The sequence below is a fragment of the Myotis daubentonii genome, chromosome 1, assembly GCF_963259705.1.
Source record: "Myotis daubentonii chromosome 1, mMyoDau2.1, whole genome shotgun sequence".
Classification (NCBI taxonomy): domain Eukaryota; kingdom Metazoa; phylum Chordata; class Mammalia; order Chiroptera; family Vespertilionidae; genus Myotis; species Myotis daubentonii.
The window spans coordinates 62,227,479-62,247,404 of record NC_081840.1 but is presented as its reverse complement, the minus strand read 5'-3'; positions in this window follow the sequence as shown (position 1 = coordinate 62,247,404).

Sequence of the window (19,926 nt, the reverse complement as noted above, 5' to 3'; positions counted from 1 at the left end):
GCAACGAACTGTCTTTCCCAGAAACCTATCTTAAGAATGAGTTGCTAGGTGATAATTAGAGTGTGAAATGCACCCAGCTTCACATTTCAATGCTCCTTCCCAATTATAAGGGCATTAGAGTGAAAGTGTAGCCATATAATTGTATGAAGAATAGATCTAATTTTCTCAATGTCACTGCAATATCACCTTTTGGGACTAACAGCACTGAATGATTACGCATATCATTGGGTAATTGTATCCTTATCCATTCCACACTGGGAGCTGACTTTTAAAAGTGGACATGCAATTAGATTATAAATGAACACACATCAGCCAGCCCTCAGAAGATAGCAGTATGTCAGCATTAACCGAGCTGCATTTTTAACTACTGTCAGTGACAGTGTTTGTGGCTTGTCAACACTCAGCCATGATGAACACAGTCAGGGATTATGAGCTTGGCCTTTAATAATAAAAACAAAAGTGACTGGGAAATGCTCAAATCAGGGAGAGTGGCCTTCCCAAGCTGATTGCTTGGCTGCCTGTTGGATGTAACTATTAGCTAGTTTGTTTAGAGAATCAAGATAGGGCATCAAGAGCAGATGCCCACCACTGCTGCTAGATGCTAGTCTTTGAGAGCTGCATAGAAAATGTGTATTTCTAGAAATGAGCTTATCATTCTATCTCAGAGGCTCAAAAACAGACAATCCCTGGGAAAAAAAGGATATTCGTGGTGCCAATTAATCATAGCATATATTGCTGGAAAGATTTTAGGTCATGAGTGGAAATTTATATAACCATCTGCATTTAAATAACAGTTTCTGAAAATAAAATGTACTGAAGAAGGTGAAGTTGAGGCTCTAAGTTATAGCTTTGAGAGTTCCTGAATACTACTGAACTCTCTAATGCACAATCATAAATTTTAATAAGTACAATTACTTGGTGTGCAGTTGAAGTCTCATTATCATACTAACCAAAAGAAAATTTGTGAATCAGTCTGATCCTTGGATCTGATTGAGAGCAATCTTTGGACATTTAAATGAGAGTATTTTTTTCAGGGAACAAAAATAATTTTGATTTTCCTGTCCTAACAACATGGTAGTTAACCACACTCCCCTTCATTCTGATGGAATGGAAATATCTGTCAATAACTCCATTATGGTTACCACAGTTATTAGTGCACCATTCCTGCCTAAGCCTGTAGTATTTCTTTTAGGTTTTTGTGAAGGCCCACTGTACTTTATTTATTGTTTCAAACATCAACAGGTGGATGGACTGCGGATGGGTGCTTTGAGTCATTGCGTTAGAGTGTCTTTCCCCTCCAAGAGCAGCATGGCCCATGGTCCTGGTTGCAGTCCTAGGGTGTGTAGGACGGTAATCTCCTATTACCCTGGCTGCAGTGGGTTAGGTCACGGAAAGGCATCAGAGGGCAGTATCTGGGGGGAGAATTGCAAATTAACTGCAAAGAGATCATCTACCACAATCACCAGTCTGAAAGTCCTGGTAGAACAGACACATGGAAATATGCAATAATGTATACAAAAGTGGGGAAACCAAATGACTGTCGGAAAATTTGAAGCAGAAGGTAGGAAGCAGAGCCTAAGAAACTCCTGAGGTGGAAAGAATAGGTTAAGCCCTTACTTGACTTCTGAATTTCCCTCCTTGACTTTTTACCCTGATTTAGCATTCAATTACCTGGTTTACAGTTGGTTACATCAATGATGGTCTTATCTAATAGATAATGCATGTCTTGAAAAATATTGTTACTAATATTTCTATAGCCATGGGTTAGGGTCTCCAATATTTGGAAAGTCTTCTTTTTAAGTCAGACAGTGGTTTACTGACTACTGCACCTAAAACGGGACTTAAATCCCTTACCATGGACTATGATATGAGCCATTCCTATTTTTTATTTAATTTTATCTCAACCTGACATCTACCTTGTTTAATATACATTAGTTAAAGGCCTGGCGGGGTGGAGGGGTGGAGTGGGGTGACTGGGGGAAATAGGAGGACATCTGTAATACTTTCAACACTAAAGATAAATTTGAAAAATAAAATAGCTTTTTTTCAGCTTCCTGAATGCCTCAAGTTCTTTGTAAACAGACTTCCTTTTGCCTGGCATCCCTTTCCTTCCTTTCCTCCTATGATCGGGCTTGTCTTGTTTGTTTTGTATGTTTTTTAACCTGTCAGTTCTCAGTTTAAATGATACCTCTTCAGAAAGGTTTCCAGGCTATGCAATGTGCAGTACATCCTCTGTGTTACTCTTTCATAGCACCCAGCTTTTAGCCTTGTAGGATCAATCTTCCCTGTTTGCCCAGGAATCAGAAGTTTCCTGGAATTCAGGTCTTTCAGTACTGAAACCAGGACATTGTTAGGCAAAATCTACTTGACGCACTTACTTAGTTTAAGCTGTATTCTTGTTCATGTACTTGTGGAATAGCCATCTCCCCCATTAAGTATTAAGGTCCATGGAGGCAGAGGCCATGTCCGTTTTGTTCACCCTGGGGAACCCCACACTGTGACACTTAGTAGGCATTCAATAAATATTAAATGAATGAATAAATAAATCAATGAAAAAGAATCTTGATTTCAGGACAAAAAAATACATTTGGAGTCAGCTACACAAAGTTGAGGTTGTGAGGTGTGGAGAATTCTATAAGGCGCTAGACAGCCACAGATGCTTTGTTCTTACATATACGTGGTGGGAAGGGGCTACCTGGCCAGGAGAGAAAGCAGTGAACAGAGGACAGGATCATGTCAGAGAAACCAAAGGAGTTATTCAAGAATGAGGTTGCTTCTAGATTTTTTTTTTTTTTTTTTTGCTTTTATTATCCCAAGGTCTAGGTATCATGCATGTTAAGGTCATTCTTCTGGGCACCGATTGATAGTTTACAAAAAAGCCACACAGGCCAAATAAAATATCTAGATGGAGAAAGTTTTCTTCAGAAAGAAAGATTTAACAATTGTGTCAAATCACGCAGTGATTTATAAAAGAGGCTGAAGACAAATGAGTTAAAGAGGGGAAAACCAGTTTGTTCATCATCCAACAATCTGGCTATAATATAATGCAGCAATTTTCAACCTTTTCTATCTCATAGCACACATAAACTAATTACTAAAATTCTGCAGCACACCAAAAATAATGTTATATGTTTTGTTGATCTAACAAAAAATAATTATTATTTTGATTCATTCACACCTGACAGCTATTGTTGCCTTAGCTATTGTCATATCTTAATTTGACAACCTAAGGGAAAAGAGGTCAGTGCCCCTGACTAAATAGTCAGATATTGCATGTTTTAAAATTTCTTGCAGCACATTGGTTGAAAATTGCTGATATAATATATAAGTGGCAGTAAGGAAAGTCATGAACACCTTGACATTTGCTCCACCAAGAAACATGCCCTGTATGCAAAACTTATGTGGGAGAAAAACTTGGATTAGAATAGGAAGAGAGAGGGCTGGAGATAAAATGCAAGCTCTAAATTTATAGCAACATCAACCCAATCTAATCTATGATTATTTCTTCAGCAGAGAACTAGGCCCTCATCAGAGTAGTTGCTGGCTCTAAGCAACCTTAGACAACCCCTAGACCATTGCTCTCCAAAGCGCAGTCACTGGAAAACCCTTCCACAAAATGTCCTTAAAAAGCATACCATTGTCAAAACCATTTGGACAATGTTGCATAGAATTTAAAGATTCATAGTGCATATGTGATAAAGATGGCATTTTGAGAGATTTAATTTTTTTCTTTTCCTATAGCTTCACATTTGAATCAGGCCTTGAATTCATTAATTCAGGGGTGGTTGTGAGGGTAGAAAGCAAAAAAAAAACCCAGAAAGGGAGGAAGGTTTGGAGTTATTGTCAAAATGCAAAAGGAGACAAATTTCTCTGTGAATTCCCTGGGGCTTGAGGAGGGGGTGAAAGGTGACAGTGTTGGTGAATACAGTTAGAGGGACCTGAAGTCTTGCAAGAAAGAGAACTCTGTCCTAGAGATAAAGTTGTGATGCTTAAGACTCCAGGAGGGGATGGGTAGGCAGGTGGGAATAAACAGTCTTGCCAAGGTTCCTGTGTTACAAGCATGGCACGCACAGAAATATCAAAGAGCTGATCATTTAGATTAGAGAAAGGCAAACTACACAGCCTGCAAGCCAAATACAGTCTATCATCTGTTTTTTATATAATCCACAAGCTAAGATCAGGTTTTACATTTTAAAATGGTTTTAAAGAAGAAATTTTAAAAACATATTATATATTGTGTGTGACTACCTTTGCACTTAAATGCTAAAGCTGAATCATAGCAGAGTTGAGTAGTTACAACAGAGTCTGAATGACCTGCAAAGCCTAAAACATTTTCTCTTTCCTTTTATAGAAAAAGCTTGCTTATCCCTAATATGGACAGTCCCAGAAACAATATTTCCACCTACAAAGATTTCAGAACCAAGACCCCCAACATGACTGTAGAGAAGATTCTCATCAGTTTGGCAGGATGGATTCTAGAAAATAAAATTTTATTGTACAACAGGGTTTGTGACCGATTCATAGCCATTATACATTTAAGATGGTAAAGGCTCTGGGATGTCCTCTTGCCAATAAACATATTTAATGTTTTCCAAAGTTATCCAATTATGAACTTTTTGTTAGACCCATTCGTATCAGATGAAAAAAAGTAGTATTATCCAAAGAACACACCTTGACAAATGCTATTATCGTCTAAACTCATTTTATTAGGGGAAAGGCTTAGAATCAAAGCTGGTAACTTGGACAAGATCACACAACTGGAAAATAGCAGAACTGCAACCCTGTATGTTTAACTCCTCCAGTATAATGTTAAACCTCTACCAACCATTTTTTTAATCAGTAAAAGAAAATATAGTCAAACAAACAGATAGTTGACAGATGCAATAGGGATTTCTGGGCTGATTTGACTGAGTTTTGGACTGGCAAGTCGGTAAAAGCTGTGTGATTTTCATGGGATGCATCAAAACTCACAAGCAGCAGGGTTTAGAGTAATTCCGCATTTTACAATTTTTAAAAAATATTTTGAAAAAATGGATCAACCGATCCAATGTAAAACAATGTTCTGATAAGACACTGGTTTGAATTTTGATGGGATTGACCATCTGTTCAAACTGTCAGGCCCTTTCAGGTTGTATGTAGAGGACAGTCCAAAATAATTTCTAAGAGTCAACACAGAACTTTTTTAAAGTGAAGGAAAAATTAAATTTTCTCCATCAGGCAGGAAAGGTATGGATCTGGTCCATCTCTGCCTTCAAAGCTGTTCCTTTGCTGAAATTGACAAATTGGTTACTTTCATCAGTTTCAGCCTCTGTCAATTTCAGCAGAATGGAATGGCCACACAAACACATCAATTTCAGCTCTAGAAGTCGGTCTATTTTGAAACTGACAGGAGCTAAAATGAAGGACAGCCAAAGTGTCTGGGTCTCTGGAGGCTTTGGGCAGGAGCTGATATTGAGTGACCTCTTCGGCAGGCCTGACTTCCAGGACCCTGACTGATCCTGCTGGCTTGATGTATTGGCTTCATACCAAGTCACTATGCCTAGGATTCTGCAATGAAAGTGTTCCAAAGGGGCCACACATCAGTCAACCATACAGAGTGTGATAGTTTCAGAATTTGGCATGAGTGTTCTGGGGCCACAACTTAAAAGGCAATGAAATCATGTAACTTTCTGAGGTTCTTTTATGATCAGTAAATTTTAGATAGTGTTGTCTGTGCTACTAAATAATAATAATAATGATACCACTAATAATAGCCAACATATAGTGAGCATAGTATTTTCTATGCATTATCCCATTTAATCTTTGATCAACGCTATTTGACAATTTTAGAAGAGAAAACTAATGAACAGAGAAGTGAAGGAACTTAACCAATGTTACATGGTTAATAAATCCTAACTCACAGATACACTATCCTGTAAGGGTTAAATTAACTAATCCTGTTAAATGTTAAATAACATTAAATCATTCTGGAAACTATTAGGTGCTGTACACTTTGGTGTTATTTTCAATGGTCATCATAGTTCCCAAAGGATTTATTGTATCCACTGTTTTCTTTCACATTAAAAATATCACTGCCTTGTAGATCCTGCATAGTAAGTATACTCAGACCTGGTTTAAGGAGGGATGTGAATAAAAGAGTGATCTGATCCAAGTTGAATGTCCCACTCTGTCAAACACAGACCCACAAGATATCCAAGGATAATTTTAAGCTCTCTGGGTATAGCCTCTAAATAGGCAAATTTTTGCTCTGGTCTGGCTGAAATATTCCCATCTCCATTTTGTCTTCATGAAATGAATTTTGAGACCAAGGGTGTGCATACCTCCTTTCAATAAGATACATAATTATCAACATAGATGTATTTTCATCATCCTCCCTCTTTCTCATCATTTTTATTTAGTGTAAAGTTTGTTTGGTCATCTCAATGAATTTAAAGCTTTTATAGAAGCTTCTAAAGAAGACATATGAAATAGAAGGTGCTAAATTTAATTTCTCATCTTTTGGGTCCTCTCTTGGCCTCCTTCCTTCTTTTCATCCCACATTATTTATCTCCCTTCTTTCTCCCTTTTTTTCTTTCCACAAGTATTTACTGAACTCTTACTAGGTGCGTAGTATTTTGCTAAGTGCTAAGGCAAGAAATATCCAGTTCCTTTCCTTGTGTTTTTTAGAACTTAGTGAGGGTTGACAGACATTAAATGAAAATTATTTATAAATGCCAACATGATAAGGATGCAGAAAAAAATACAGAATATTTTGAAATCCACCAACATGTCCCTTACCTAAAGCAGGGCATGAGGAAGAATTGAACTGAATCCTTAAGATAGTTATTGCTCCTTTGTTGTGTATATAATTCCTAAGGTAATAACCTAAGTGTCATCCCACAGTCATTTCCTTCCTTTGATGACCGCAGAACGAGTGGGATAACTAGCTTTGGCTTTCCAATTCAGTCATGAAAATGGATAGGAAAAAACCCCAGTCTATTTCTTAATCTAGTTGTCTTAACAGCCAACGCTAATAAACAATTGGCCAATTCAATTAGTTTATGAGACTAAGATCTGGAAAGAGCTTATCTTATCAATTGTAGAAATGCAATTTTAAGCTTTCTGCTTCTACTTCACTCTCATTTAGAGTTTCACAGGTGGCTGTGTTACTGATTTGGAGCACCAACAAATTCAGGCTTGGAAAGGGAAAGGAAAGGAAAGGAAAAAATAGCAACAAAAAAAATGAAAGGGGAGGGAGTGGGGGAGAAGAGGGAGGAAGGAAAGAGGGAGCCTGACGTAGGACAAAACTGCAGAACATCAGTGTTTTCTGTGCCTAATGTGCTATATCTGCCTAACTGACCCACCGATTCAGATTGCCTCATCATAATTTGGCATTTTTTTATCTGCAAGCAGCAGGGTGAGTGTCCTCTCACAGCCTCCCTGAGACTCATTTGTTTGAGAGCTAATTTGTTACCTTGAGAATTCTCTTCATCAGTGTGCCCTTCCATCCCCCACACTGAGAGCCTGTGGCCCTTGGCCACCTTGATGTATCCAAAGCATCTGTATTCAAATAACTTATTCATGGACTGAAATCACTAATCCCAGTTTGGAGTGAAGAAATGTTAACTTGGGCACTCACACACTGTTAAGCTGAGGCATGGCAGGGAGGGTCACTCCCAGCTGTCCTTCTCCATACAACTTTTGGAATCGTATACTGTAAACCATTTTATCCAAGAGCCACGGGTAGCAGTCTGTGTGGATGTATTGGGAATCAGCTAATGGACAGAAAGTACCTGCTCCGACACATTAATTCCCTTCCCTGTCAGCCTGCATCATTGTAGAGCATGCATGATGGGAAGCGAGGTCCCATCACACCAGGGCACCTGCTGCTTTTCCATCTGCTGAGCGCAGTAGCTCCTTTGATTGACCATTTTTCAGCCTAATGGCTTATTCCTTTTCTCTTTGTAAAGTTTTTACATTTGTTATTGTGATTTTAATAGTCATTTAAAAAATTTTCTCATCTCTGTTTGGCACACCAAGGATGTTGACAAAGGAGTAACATAAATAATATTCTAAACCATACTCAAATTGAGATCACCTCAAGGGCTGCGTTTCAGTGTTTAGTCTGATAAAGTTGTCATGGCAATAATGTCCCCTGAGGATAAAAGTGCCATGTGCATGGGTGATTAAAGGAAATAGCTCAGATGGTACACAAACTGGCAAATATTGAACCTACAAACTATTATACTGGCCATATTTTTATTTTGCCTTTTCTCTCTCTTTTTTTTTTTAAATAGTCTGATGAATCACATTTCTCTCTCCTTCACTGTTTTTCATTTGAGGATTTATATAAAACCTTAAAATAGATATTGGCAGTGCTCCCAAACTGGCCTTTGGATTCTGCCTAAAGCTGTGGATTTGGCTGGCTTAGTCAAAGCAGCAGATCATTATTACATATTGAACATCTGTCAAAAATAGCACTAACAATTATCAGATACATTCTCTCATGAAGATTTGGATGTGAGTAGTTGAGAACTTTCTATAAATCTAAGTCAATAGGGCTTTGTATTTTTACTCAAGACAAGAAACAAAATTAAAACTACCTTTAATAAATCTGAAAATAAAATGATAGGCATGCTATGCTGTATCTGTATTAAAAGTAGGATAGTTTGTGTCTGCGTTGTGTTTTTTTTTTTTGCTTAGTCTTTTCACCTTTTTTACTCAGCCCTCAACAGCCCTCCCCAGACAGCTGTCAATCTGTTCTCTGTATCTATGAGTCTGTTTCTATTTTGTTTAATTTATTTTATTAGATTCCATATATGTGAAATCATATGGCATTTGTCTTACAGAAAACAGTGTGGTGTTTACCAGAGGTAAAGGGAGCACAGGGAGGTAGAAGAGCGTATACGGGGTATAAATGGTGATGGAAGGAGACTTGACTTTGGGTGATGAACACGATATACTGTACAAATAATGTATTAGAATTGTACACTTGAAACCTAGATAATTTTACTAACCAATGTTGCCCCAATAAATTCAATAAAATTTAATAAATGAAAAAAATAAAATTAGGATAGATTGAAATTATTGTTTTCTGAGGGGTCAGAGCCAACCCACCTTCCTAAGTCTCAGGTCAATGGGAGAGAAGAATGGGTGCTTTAGGGTAAAAATGTGAGCCCTGATGTCACCTAGAATCTGGAATTTTTTCTTTTTGATAAATTATCTGCAGGAGGGAATGTTTTATATATGACACTTAATTCTTTGGTGGAGTGAAACACCAGGAAACTGCAATATATGATAGCAAGGTCTCATAGGCTGTGGGATTGGAAGATAAACAGCACACAAACTTTGAGGAGAACAAGTGTGGGAAAGCACTTCAGAAAACACTTATTTGTATAGATATATGTTAAAGATCAAAAAACTCTGAGCTACTAACCACACCCCAGGGGGGGCAATCTACATCTATGAGTCTATCTAAGCCAGCCGTGGGCAAACTACGGCTTGCGGGCCGGATCCAGCCCGTTTAAAATGAATAAAACTATTGAAGAAAAAGACCATACCCTTTTATGTAATGATGTTTATTTTGAATTTATATTAGTTCACACAAACACTCCATCCATGCTTTTGTTCCAGCCCTCCGGTCCAGTTTAAGAACCCATTGTGGCCCTCAAGTCAAAAAGTTTGCCCACCCCTGAAAGCCATGTGGCAACAAAGACCAATAAAGTGTCAGGCATTGTTATCAGGGCTTAGAAGTAAGCTGGACTATAGCACCCATAGAGATGGACAAAGCAGTAGCAATCTGCAGCTACACAGCTCTCTATAGTTCTAGACCTTAAAACTAGAGAATGTCTGAAAGAGGGATGTTAAAATGGTCAAAGAGAAGGAGAAATCTCAGTATGAGCAAGGGGAGAATTCTTCATTTTACAAGTGTTTACTCTTTACCAGCTTAGTTTTTAGACATTGGGCTAGATACTATAGAAGAAGCAGAAAGAAATACGATTTTATACTAATCCTTAAGGGGTTTAAAAAAGCCATGCCCACCAGCCAATCAGAGCGACTATATGCAAATTAACCCAACCAAGATGGCGGCCAGCAGCCACGGAGAAGGAGCAAGCAGGAGGCTTGGTTGCTCAATCTTTCCGCCTGCCCAGGCTGGCTGTGGCCTCCGATAAAGGCAACAAAGTTTCAATTATAGAAGATAAATAAATCCCAGATACCTGCTTCCAGCCAGCCTCCACTGGGAGCTTGGGTGGCTGGGGGCCATGGCCAGCCTGCAAACAGCAGCTGGCCAGGTACCCCAGTGGAAACCCCCACCCTGAAGGGGCTGTGGCCAGCCTACAAATTGCAATCAGCTCCTCACCCAGGCTGGACACACCCTCATAGGGTGAGGGACCCCGCTGGGGGGCTTGGCAGCCTGCAACCAAACAGCCCCTCACCCAGACTAGCCAGGCACCCCAGCAGGACCCCCAACACTAAAGGGGGTGTGGCCAGCCTGCAAACAGCCATAAGCCCCTCACCCAGGCTGGACACACCCTCATGGGGTGAGGGTCCCTGCTGGGGGTCTTGGCCAGCCTGAAAACAGCCATCAGCCCCTCACCCAGGCTGGCCAGGCACCCCAGCAGGACCCCTCTCCCTATAGGGGGTGTGGCCAACCTGAAAACGACCCTCAGCCTCTCATGCAGGCTGGCTGGGCACTCCAGCAGAGACCCCCGCCCTGAAGAGGGTGTGGCCAGTCTTAAAATGGCCCTCAGCCCCTCACCCAGGCTGGCCAGGCACCCCAGCGGGACCCCTACCCTGATCCGGGACACCCTTCAAGGCAAACCAGCCAGCCCCCACCCATGCACCAGGCATATAATAAAAGGGTAGTATGCAAATTGACCCTAACAGCATAACAACTGGGAATGACTGGTCACTATGACACACATTGACCACCAGCAGGCAGACGCTCAATGCAGGAGCTGCCCCTTGGTGGTCAGTGCGCTCCCACAGGGGGAGCTCTGCTCAGCCACAAGCCAGGCTGATGGCTGCCAGCACAGCAGTGATGGCAAAGCCTCTCCCACCTCCTCAGCAGCGCTAAGGATGTCCGACTGCAGCTTAGGCCTGGTCCCCGCTGGCAAGTGGACATCCCCTGAGGGCTCCTGGGCTGCCAGGGGGATGTCTGACTGCCAGCTTAGGCCCGATCTCCCAGGGAGCAGGCCTAAGCCAGCAGGTGGATATCCCCCGAGGGGTCCCAGAGTGCGAGAGGGCACAGGCCAGGCTGAGGGACCCCTCCAAGTGCACAAATTTTTGTGCACCGGATCATATATATATATATATATATATATATATATATATATATATATTCATATATTTCAATAATGCAAGAGAATAAATGAAGAATCAGGCATGTAGAAGTGCTATGTGTGCTGAGTGAACTCCAAGCTTCTGGGAGTGGAGGTGCCAATGTTAAGGAATGATCATGTAGGTGTCCACAATCTAAGCAAAGTCTGCCCTTGACTAGAGGCAGGAAGGTAGGCTCAGTGGTTAAGTAAAAATATTAACAGTGTGGAAGCCCAAGCCCAAGAAAGATATAACCAAAATTCATAAAGACAAATGGAACAGGTTGAGCTCAAACTTTTTCTCAAAAGAAGAAATGGAGAAGTGCTAGAAACAGGGTCTTCTTTGAGCAATACATTAACATTCTCCCTCCAAAATAGAAGGAATGAAGGGGTGGGGGAAAGAAGGTATGATGGGGTAAGGAGAAAGGAAGGAAGGAGAAAAGTTCTGTTTTCCAAAGTAATCTTAAGAAACTGGTTGCTCTAAGTTGGCATGGGTTGATTTTGTTGTACTTCACAATACTATAAAAGTGTTTGCATAAATTCACAGATGGCAGCTCTACATGGATTCCTGAGAGAATCCAAAGGACAGAGAGGCAGGATGTTCTCATGTAAAAAACATCCTGAGTTTTTGTTTCTCACCAATTAATTGTCATCATTTAGGCTAAAATAAACTCATAAAAATAAAAATTCAAATAAATAAATAGATACATAGGTATAGATAGATAAATAAATAACTAGCACTAGATTGTGAGTCAGAAGATTTAGGATGGATTTGCCTTTGTCAGAACTATTTTGTATAACTTTGGACAAGTTTCATTACCTTGGTTTTCTCATTTGCAAAAAAAAGAACATACCAATTTCAGAGGATGGTTAGAGTACAGGAGACAATGGATATGAAAGACTTAATAAACTTCATATTAGTAAACGTACACATTCCTTGAGATGATGTTAGAAAAGAATTTATTTTCCCATTAAACTATTCTCTTTCTCCTACCTCATTAATCTCTCTTAAATTTATAAACAGTGCTTTTGGTGAAAAGTAGAGGGCACACAAAATGGATAATAAAGGTGTTATACCTGATCATAGTGCACTACTGCCCTTCCTCTTAATTGTTATATTTATACATACACACACACACTAGGGGCCCAGTGCACAAGTTTGTGCACCTTGAGAGGAACTGTGGGTTGTGAGGCTGTGGTGGGCACAGGGGAGTGTCTTGGCCCATCCTTTGCACCCCCGCCCAGCCCCTCCTGCCGTGGCCCCCTGGTTCCCTGTCTGCCGCAGCCCAGCTCCCGCTGCCGCTCCCACACGCTGACAGCGTCCGCCCTACTCGCACCCACTGATGGTGTGGAGTGATTGGGGTTGGCACCAGCAGTGGGTGTGAGTGGCGGCTGCTGCCTCAATCACCCCTCAGGAGCAGGGGAGGTGGATAAGCCCTGAGGGGTGATCAGGCCAGTGCCTGCAGCAGGTGCAAGTGCCCAGCAGGACCATGGCACATGAGAGCAAATAATTTTTAGTAACCGCTAGAGGCTTGTCCCAATGATAGCAACGAGCTCCCCACCTTGGTCTGGCACCCCTGCTGACCTGCTCCACCATCCCACTGCAGCCGATACCCACCATGTTCCGTGCACACTCCCTGGTGGTCAGTGCACATCATAGCGATCGGTTGTTTGGTTGTTCTGCCGTTTGATCTATTTGCATATTAGGGTTTTATAGATACATATAATTTATTGGGGTGACATTGGTTAGTAAGATTGTGTATATTTCAAGTGTACATTTCCATGATATGTGATCTATACATTGCATTGTGTGCCCACCACCCAAAGTCAAATAATCTTCCATCACCATATATTTGGTATTCCTCCTTTTGACTCTATGTTTCAGTGAAAGTTCAGGCCATATGCAGTGACTCAATGCCTGGCAGAAGTCAGAGCCCTCAGGCTCAATGCTGTATATGGCAGCAGGCATGCTTGTATGCTACAAGGAGACTTGCATAGATTAGCAAGGCAATACAGAGTATTTTCCTTCTAGTCTTGCTCATATTTAAAAGCAACTTAGACTACATATAACATTTTGACAGGGTTATAGATTATACTAAAATTGGGGAAAAACAAATTAAATTAAAAATTCTAAACTACAGAGACTAGAATTATCTCTAGTTGTGACCCCACTGTAGTACTGTGATGGAGAGCTTCTCCTTTGTCAGCTCCAGGCTGTTTCAGATACAGTGACATGCGTGACAGCAAATGACTCCACAGCTCTGCCTTTCTTGGGTGGCAGAACAGTTCAAGGTTGCTAAGGTGCTTCTTACTGGGCCCAGGGTCATCTACACTGATGCACTTATGCCCCTAACTATTTAAAAGATGATGGCAAAGAACTCACCCTCTCCTTATGGCTACTCTTATATGTTCTTAGACTAAAGGATATGCAAAAGAGGAGAAGGTATATTTTTTCCATAAAGATCTTAATTTCTCTAGGTGTGAAGCTGTGTATGGAAGTGGTTAAGTTGGTCAGGTTTCAGTATTCTGAAATAGGTGACTCAACCATCCAATGTTCCATCAAATCAAAAGTTTTTTCTGGCTGTCTAAAGAGATCTTATACCAGTTCATTGATTTTTCCCTGTTTAAGATGACAGACACTTTGTGTTTTGTTAGCTGAGTATCACTAAAGTCCAGTGCCTGGGAAAGGAGTTGACTATCAGTAATTTAATGTACTACTCAGCCATGGCCAAGACCCTTCAGTCTGAGTGGGTATAACTGAACTCCAAAGTGAGTGGTCAACGTATTTGGGGGAAGTATTTTTGTTCTTTCTTAACAACCTACAGAACAATTAACTCAGGAGATTACCCTAAATATATTTATCCAAATAATAGTCAGGTCCTGCTATCAGCGAGGCAAAATAAAGGAGAGGGAAGGGCAGCTGCTCAGAGCTAACTTTGATAGGTTAAAGTGCTGCTTTCTGCCTTCTGCTGAAGAGGGCAGGTAGTTCAGTTAATAGGCATTTTTGCAAAAGTCTTAATAAGGGTCTCTGTATGCATTCTGAATATAATCCATATTCTCCCACACATTTCCCTTGTTCTACCATCCTTTGAGCTGTTCTCCGGTGGGTCTTCACTCCCTAAACAAGTTAAGGCTATGTCCCCACACTTGTCTTCATTCTGTTTCTAGTAATAGAATAAATAGGGTATAACTGACAATTAAAGGCTAACCTAGAATTCAATTACATCTTGGAGGATGAATCCTCAGAATCTCAAAAATTCCCTTGGTGAATGAAGGAATGCCAATCTATGGCAAGAAAGGTAGGCACCTAAAGGTTGTCTGGACTGGAAATTGTGGGTAGATGGGTGTAATTGAATGCTTACAGGTTGATAGCCAAATTTAGGTACAAAAAGTACTTTGAAAATAGCTTAGAAGCATGTGAAAAGATGCTCCTTCCTCCCTTCCATGTTCTCTAAAAAATTAATGGCAAAAAATATATTTGGGTGAGGATTAATAGCAACAAAAAATTTTAATGATAAAGAAAAAATCTTAAAGGCATCTAGAAAAAAATAAATGTAACTTACAAAGAAATCCTGATCAGGCTATCAGTGTAATAATATAGGCCAGGAGAGAATAGAATGACATATTCAAAGTGTTAAAAGAAAATTTTCAGCCAAAAATACTTTATTTGGCAAAGTTATCCTACATAATAAAAGGCTAATATGCAAATTGACCAAATGACCGGTCACTATGACGTGCACTGACCACCAAGGGGCAGACGCTCAATGCAGGACCTGCCCCCTGGTCATCAGTGTGATCCCAGAGGGGGAGCACCTCTCAGCCAGAAGACAGGCTCATGGCTGGTGAGCACAGTGGCAGGAGCCTTTCCCGCCTCCACGGCAGTACTAAGGATGTCCACCTGCTGACTTAGGGAGCGGGCCTAAGCCATCATTCAGACATCCCCTGAGGGCTCCCAGACTGTGAGAGGGCACAGGCCGGACTGAGGGACACCCCTGAATGCACAAATTTCGTGCACTGGGCCTCCAGTCTTCATATATGAAGTAGAAATAAAGGCTTTCCCAGACAAACAAAAGCTGAGGGATTTCACTACCGCTAGACTTACCTTGCAAGAAATGCTGAAAGGGGTGCTTCAAGCTGAAATGAAAAGATGCTAATCAATGGCATGAAAACATACAAAAGTACACAACACACTGGTAAAGGTAAAAAGTAGTCAGAATTACAATACTGTAACTCTATATTAGGATGGTATGTTAACAAATCAACTATAGTATAAAGGTTAAAGGAAAAGAGCAGTAAAAATAATGACAGCCACTATAAATTGTTAATAAATACACAACATAAAAGAGGTAAATTGTGACGTTGATAATATAAAAGGGAGGAGTGAAAGGGTGAATCTTTTCTAGGTGATCAAAGATAAGTTGCTCTCAGCCTAAAATGGATTGTTTTATCTATAAGATATTTTATGTAAGTCCCATGGTAGCCACAAAGTAAAACCCTAGAGTAGATATATAAAAGAGAAAGGAAGAGGAAACAGAGTATTCCACCATGGAAATAACCAATTTATAAAGGTAGGAAGAAACAGAAAAATACAATGGAAATACAAAACAACCAGAAAGTAATAAGATGGCATACTAAGTCTTTAAATACCAATGGTTACTCTAAATGTAAACTGATCAAATGGCAGAGAGTAACTGTATGGATTAAAACAGACAGGAATTTCAGAGGGAAGGTGGGGTGGGTGAAGAGTAATTAACTGGAGTGGGATTTATATACATACTAGAGGTCCAGTGCATAAAATTTTTGCAATGGGGGGGGGTGGTCCCTCAGCCCAGCCTGCACCCTATCCAATCTGGGACCCCTCAGGGGATGTTCGACTGCCTCTTGCAATCTGAGACTGCTGGCTCCTAACTGTTTGCCTGCCTGCCTGCTTGATCACCCCTAACTCCTCTGTCTGCCTGCCTGCCTGCCTGCCTGATAACCCCTAACTGCATCCCTACCATCCTGATTACCTCTAACTGCTCCCCTGCTGGCCTGATTGCCCCTAACAATCTCTGCCTTGTTTCACACCTGGGACCCAGGATTCCCTCCTCCAGCCGGCCGCAGGCACCCAGGACCCAGGCCAGCTTCATCCAGGCCAGCCACAGGGGACCATGGGTGGGTGGCTTGTCCCTCTCCTGGTATGCGACCTGGCTGGTCCCCATTCCTCTTTCGTGAGCTCATTTGTACCTGACTGGTCCCTAATTTCTCTCTTGCAAGCTCATTTGTGCCTGACTGGTCCCCATTCCTCTCTCCCCAGTGTTGAGTGTCTGAGCAGTTTCAGCATGAGGGCATGAGGGTGTGAGGGTGTGATGACCATTTGCATGTTAGCTCTTTATTATATAGGATATGCATAGCCCATGGACACAGATGATGTGGTGAAGTCCTGAGATGGACAGGGGTGGGGTGGAGTGGGTCAATGGGAAAAAACACACACACAAAAGGGACTTCTGTAATACTTTCAACAATAAAGATAAATTTAAAAACAACAACAACTAAACATGATACAGCTAAATGCTGCCAACAAGAGACCCACTTCAGCTATAAGGGCACACATAGACTCAAAGTGAAGGGATGGAAAAAGACATTCCATCCAAGAAGAAACCAAAAGAAAGTAGGCATAGCTATACTTATATTGGACAAAAAGACTTAAAACCAAGAACATTAACAAGAGACAAGGGAAGTCATTATCCTATTATATAAAAACCCACGGTCCATAATGTCCAACTGAAGGCTCAAACGAACACTGGAAGTCAGTCCTGCAGTCAGTGTTGGGTTGCTGTGGTGATCCAGCACTGACTGCTGCTGCTGCAGGCGCAGCCGTGCCTCTGTTTCTCTCCGGGCCTCCGTGGGCGCTGCTGATAAGCCCTGACTCTCTCTGATCAGGCCCGGAGATAGGCCCAGAGATGCTGACTGGAATAGAAACTGACCAATCAGAACCAAATCTGGGTGAACTGTGAGGACCCAATGGCTGCCTGGGAGGTGGGGCTGTTGACACTGACTGGCATAGAAACCAGCCAATCAGAACGAAATCTGTGTGAACTGTGAGGAGTCAATGGCTGCCTAGGAGTCAGAGCTTTTGACGCTGACTAGCATAGAAACTGACCAATCAGAACCAAATTGGCCAGAAGGAGAGGGTAATTGGGGGTGAGATCAGGCCATCAGGGGAGGGCAGTTAGAGGTGATCAGGCAGGCAGGCAGAGAGGTTAGGGGTGATCAAGCAGGCAGGCAGAGGGGTTAGGGGCAATCAGGTAAGCAGGCAGGTAAGTGGTTAGGAGCCAGCAGTCTCAGATTGTGAGACAGATGTCCGACTGCTGGTTTAGGCCTGATCCAAGGATCAGGGCTAAATTGGCAGTCAGACATCCCCCAAGGGGTCCCCGATTGGAGAGGGTACAGGCTGGGCTGAGGGAATCCCCCCTCCCCCTGTGCACAAATTTCGTGCACCGGGCCACTAGTATAGTGATAAAGGGGTAGATCCATCAAGAAGATATAACAATCATAAATATATACTCACTCAATTTTATAGCACCTAACTATATTAATTGAATACTGACAGATATAAGGAAGAAATAGATTTTACAATAATAGTAGAGGATTTCAATACCCCACTTTCAACAAAAATAGATCATCCAGACAGAAAATCAATGAGTAAATGGTGGATCTGAACCATGCATTAGACCAAATCGACCTAATAGATGTCTATAGAGCATTCCATCGACAGAAGCAAAATACATTTTTCTCAGGTGCACATGGAGCATTCTCAAGGACCGATCATATGATAGGACACAAAACAAGTGTTAGCAAAATTGAGAACATTGAACTCATACTAAGTATGTTTTCCAAGTACAATGGCAAGAAACTAAAAATAATAAAATAACATGAAGAAAGTTTGAAAATCTATGAATATGTGGAATCTGAAAAATGGACTGCTGAACAACTAACATGTGAAGAATAAATAAAAAGGGAAATCAAAGAATATCCCTAAACAATGAAAATAAAAACACAACATATAGAAACCTACGGGGTGCTATAAAAGCAGTTCTGATAGGGGAATTTATAGCAATAAAATACACATATTAAGAAATTAGAAAGATTACATAATAAATTGAACTGTATACCTCAAGGAATTAAACAAATAGCAAATTAAGCTTAGAGTTAGCAGAAGGAAGTAAATAATAAAGATCAGAGTAGAAATAAATGAAATAGAATCCAGGAAAAACAACAGATATAAATAAAACTGAGATGTTTTATAAAAAGATAAAATTGACAAACCTTTAGTGAGACTAGGAAGAAGGAGAGAAGATTTAAATAAAACCAGAAAAGAGAAATGATGGCTGACACTACATAAACACATAGGATCATAAGAAACTACTATGAACAATTATATACCAACACATTAGGAAACCTAGAAGAAAGGGTAATTTCTTAGAACCTACCAAAACTGAATCAGGAACAAATAGAAAGTCTGAACAGACCAATAATAAGTAAGGAGATTGAATCAGTAAACAAATACCTTCCCACATAGTGAACCCCAGAACCTGATGGCTTCACTGGCAAACATTTAAAAAAGCATCAATGCCAATCCTTCTCAAACTCCTCTAAAAAACTGAAGAGGTAGAAATACTTCCAAATGCATTCCATGAGGACAGCATTACCCTTATACTAAGCCAGATAAGAACACTACAAGAAAAGAAAACTATGAACCAATATCCCTGATAACCATATATGCAAAAACCCACAACAAAATACTAGGAAACTTAATTAAAGAACAAATTAGAAAGATTATATACCATTACCAAGTAGAATTTGTCCCTGAGATGCAGGATTGTTCAACATACACAAGTCAATAAATGTGATACACCACAATAGAAGATAAAAATTATATGATCATTTCAAAGATGCAGAAGACGTATTTGGCAAAATATAAATTTTTTTCCACAATAAAAACCCTCAATAGATTGGGTATATAGGAAACATACTTCAACACAAGAAAGACCATATATGACATGTCCACAATTAACATTACCAGTATATTCAATGGAGAAGAAATAAAAGTTTTCCTCTAAGATTAGAAACAAGAGTTGCAACTCTCACCACTCTTACTCAATATAGTACTAGAAGTCCTAGCTAGAACAATAAGGAAAGACAAAGAAATAAAAGACATCCAACCAGAAAGGAAGATGTAAAATTTTCATTAATTGCAGATGACATTACCGTATCTATTGTAAGTCCCAAAGACTCAACTGAAAAACTGTTGGATCTAATCAGTGAATTCAGTAGAGTTGCAGGATATAAAGTCAATACTCAGAACCCAGTTGCATTTCTATGTACTAACAATGAAATAGACATAAAACTATCCCATTCACAATAGCATCAAAACCAATAAAATACGTAGGAATAAATTTAACAAAGAAAATGAAATTTTATACAATGACAACTACAAGCCTTTGTGTCTTCCTCTATTTCAGCAAACAAATGGAAGGACATCTCATGTTCATGGACTGAAAGAGATGATATTATAAAATATCCATGTTATCAAAAGCCATCTATACAGTCAGTGGAATTTATATAAAAATTCCAATAGCATTTTTCA